General features: G+C 37.2%; 1 long non-coding RNA gene across 1 annotated transcript; it reads left to right on the forward strand.

Moving 5' to 3' along the window:
• The first annotated feature begins 1137 nt into the window (after window positions 1–1137).
• LOC134637252 (uncharacterized) lies at window positions 1138–2693 on the forward strand. Its single transcript, XR_010095093.1, has 2 exons — window positions 1138–1378; window positions 1977–2693. It is a non-coding gene; the product is annotated as an uncharacterized LOC134637252 (long non-coding RNA).
• Window positions 2694–4254: the final 1561 nt, after the last annotated feature.

Here is a 4254-nt window from a genome sequence, read left to right on the forward strand (position 1 = left end):
TAAACCATGATATTTCATACTATTACATTGTATATGTTGTTAAGATAAAAGGTATGCTATTATACAATCTAGCAGAACGTCACTGAAAAAAACTTTGAGTAATTTATTTTCTAGCAGCTTGAATCTAACACAATCTGACTAAACAATAATATTCATGCAGTTGTCTGTGAAGGTTCTCAGTCACAGGTCATCGTATGCTAAGGGGCTTGGAAAGAAAAGCGTCTGGACTTCTTTAAGTTGCTTGAAGACGTTTCACCTCTCATCCGAGCAGCTTCTTCAGTTCTAGGGTCAAATGGTGGAGAGTCTCAGATTTAAGCCCTGTGGGAGTGTCCCCCCCAAGAGGGACAATGGACCCCCTAATGATCCTCTACCTAATCACATGAGCCAAGGTGTGAAGACGGGTATAGGTCACAATCAGCCAAGGTTTCGGGTGAGCTCATTGTGAAACCTGGCCCCACCCTATCATGTGATTTCCTGAGGTCAGATGGCCCAGGATGTGAGTGGGCGTTAAGGCGTCTGGGAAGGGGTCTCAGAAATGGATTATAGATGGCAGACAGTTGGTGTCGTGCAGTTGTTTTGTATTGAACACAGTGAAGGCTAGAAAAATCACTAAATGTTCCACGGTGCAGTATTTCCCACCCAAATTAGAATGTACTAGTACTTTTGTCTTGTCTTATACTGGATACATGAACAAATATGTTGTTTTTCCATTCCTCTCATGATCTTTGAAAGATGAACACTCCAAGGAACAGTACACACCAAAAAATAACTATTTGAATAAAAATTGAAAAAAAAAATCACAGAAAGGATTTCCACATGTTTAAATTGCTTTATTTTAGCATTACACAATTCTGTTATTCCAACTTAATGTACTTGAGTTGCACCAACTTAATTAATTAATAATGAATCTATGGGCAGAAATCTGTGCCATCAGAAACTGAATTTGAATAAGTTAAGTTTGAATCTGAATTGTAACTTGAATAAAAGCTTTTGAAAACTGAATTTGAATTAGTCTAATTTGAAATTGAATTTATGGTTTGAAAATGATCATCACTAAATTGAAATTGAATTTTATATATTGAAAATGAATTCATTTGCTTTGAAACTGCATTTTATCCTTTAAAAATTCAGCTCTCGAATAATTTCAGTTTCACTCTCACCATTCAGTTTCAGTTCTACAATTCAATTTCAGTTCCAAAATTCAGTTTTTTGGAACTTACTTCCGGTTCCGGTTCAAGAGTAAACGAGCGCAGATTAATAGAACTACGTTTTACCAGCGGGCCGAAAGTGTTACTGACGGGAATCTACAGCGTCTTGAGCTGAATTAAGACTTCAGAAGTCATTCGTCATGTCGAATGACCAGCAGATAAACTCTCAGGTTGGTAATAAATGTATTACATGTATAAGAACAAGCGTCATGTTAACAATTGATAGCCGTACAATAACTTTTATGCTTATTGTAGCTGTTAGCTAAAAACGCTAATCTAGCCTAGTTTGCCCTGGATTTAGCTTTGACAAACAAATATGATCGACTGTTTCTAGTAGAATTCCAAAGTTGTCATCTTGTACCCTGTCAGAGCCCTGTATGCTTGCAGAGACCCCTACAGTAGGGAAACATGCAAAACAGCATCCAAACCTTTGTATTTTAGCTTTATTTATGTCTTACACAGCATCCCAACTCTTTAGCTAACTTAATAACTTTAGCTAAAGTGAATAGTTAGTCTAATTCATTAGTGCAGCATTACTGGATCACCTCTGTTTGAAGTGATATAATATGATATACAACTATCACTGAAGCAGCAAACTTTGTAAATAAACAACACTTCTCATTCTCTAAACGTTTGGCCACAGCTGTAGATTACACTATCAGTGCTTGTTCACTCTTGACAATAATTACATTTCTAAATTCTCTTTGTGCATTTACAGGTAAACAATATCTAATATTTTATCTAAATGACTGCTTTGTCTTTGAAAAGGTGAAGAGCCTGAGGCCGGTGACAGTCCAGTTCTACTCTAAGTACATCCTTACGGTGGCTCACAGGACAAGGCTACATTCCTGTCCTGCCAGAAGAGAAGAGAAACTTCAGAGTCTTCATGCAGTTCAACCACACCTGTCATATTCCATATGACAGGGGTCTCAAACTCCAGTCCTCGAGGGATGCATGCAACTTTTCCATGTGTCCCTGGTGCAACACACCTGAATACAATTAGTAGGTCATTAGCAAGAGTGTAGAACTTGACTGCATGCTGAGGTGGCAACCCCTAACCCTACCTACTCAAGTAAATTTAAGTAAATATATGTATTTGGAAACATATACTTCTAAAATACTTTTATTGCACCATGTTCATTCACTCATGAGCTACTGTAACGTGAATCAAATGGCTGAATTGCCAACTCAGCATGCATTCAAGTTCTGTACTCTTGCTAATGACCTACTAGGTGTGTTGCAACAGGGACACATGGAAAAGTTGCAGGACAGCGGCCCTCGAGGACTGGAGTTTGAGACCCCTGCCGTATGGTGTTCATGCAGTTTTCTACCCCACAGTTACAGCATGTCTGACTGCCTGTTCAGCATATGCAAAAATATGAGTTTAAGCATGTGATGACAAAGGCCTTCCATTATGGTGTTTGTCATCACATGTCACAGACATCTGGATGATCATTTGGAATAAACAAAAAACTTGTTACTTCATCTTTTATCTTTATTATTATTATTATTGTTCTTATTTTACATTTTTCATTGTTAGGCATTAGGTTTATTTGTAGTAGTCCTTTCCAACTTCTATCCCTCTTCCATGTTACTGTGTCAGCATCTGTTTGGGGTTGGGAGTGGAACAGAAAGTAAGGAAATCCAAAGTGCCATTAAAACCAGGAGAGGTTCTTATATTTCAGAAGAAGGGATTAATTCAAAAGAAATGACCTCAATGCCATATTTTATTTAGGAACCCTAGAGAGCACTTTGCAAAATAACACATTCTTATAATTTCACCCTCAGATGAGCCAAGCTACGACTGTCAGGGAAGGTGATGTAGGTACAGAGCATGTGAGAGTGGTTAAGTTGATGTCTCTTGTCTAGATGAAGGCACAAGAGGGATCAATGGCAATGCGTAGAGATTCAGTATCTTCAGTCTTCAGTGGACACTCCATTTCTGGCACAAAACACCTGTAAAAGATGATCGATTTAGGAGGTGACCTGACAACTTCAGCCTGTCAAACATAGCAATGGAGCAGTATGTTAAAAAAAAAAAAACTAAGCATGCACTCAGTACCCTAAGAATTATTATGGTAGTTAAACACAGTGATAGTCACATATCATATCACTTCAAACGGAGGTGATCCAGTAATGCTGCACTAATGAATTAGACTAACTATTCACTTTAGCTAAAGTTATTAAGTTAGCTAAAGAGTTGGGATGCTGTGTAAGACATAAATAAAGCTAAAATACAAAGGTTTGGACACCGTTTTGCATGTTTCCCTACTGTAGGGGTCTCTGCAAGCATACAAGGCTCTGACAGGGTACAAGATGACAACTTTGGATTTCTATTAGAAACAGTCGATCATATTTGTTTGTCAAAGCTAAATCCAGGGCAAACTAGGCTAAATTAGCTTTTTTAGCTAACAGCTACAATAAGCATAAAAGTTACTGTACGGCTATCAATTGTTAACATGACGCTTGTTCTTATACACGTAATACATTTATTTCCAACCTGAGAGTTTATCCGCTGGTCATTCGACATGACGAATGACTTCTGAAGTCTTAATTCAGCTCAAGACGCTGTAGATCCCGTCAGTAACACTTTCGGCCCGCTGGTAAAACGTAGTTCTATTAATCTGCGCTCGTTTACTCTTGAACCGGAACCGGAAGTAAGTTCCAAAAAACTGAATTTTGGAACTGAAATTGAATTGTAGAACTGAAACTGAATGGTGAGAGTGAAACTGAAATTATTCGAGAGCTGAATTTTTAAAGGATAAAATGCAGTTTCAAAGCAAATGAATTCATTTTCAATATATAAAATTCAATTTCAATTTAGTGATGATCATTTTCAAACCATAAATTCAATTTCAAATTAGACTAATTCAAATTCCGTTTTCAAAAGCTTTTATTCAAGTTACAATTCAAATTCAAATTTAACTTATTCAAATTCAGTTTCTGATGGCACAGATTTCTGCCCATATGAATCACCTTATTTGCTGCAGATGAGTCTGACTTAAATTAATAGAGTTGATCCAACCCAATTCCATTAGTCCAACAA

The sequence above is a fragment of the Pelmatolapia mariae genome, linkage group LG2 (assembly GCF_036321145.2).
Source record: "Pelmatolapia mariae isolate MD_Pm_ZW linkage group LG2, Pm_UMD_F_2, whole genome shotgun sequence".
NCBI classification, from domain to species: domain Eukaryota; kingdom Metazoa; phylum Chordata; class Actinopteri; order Cichliformes; family Cichlidae; genus Pelmatolapia; species Pelmatolapia mariae.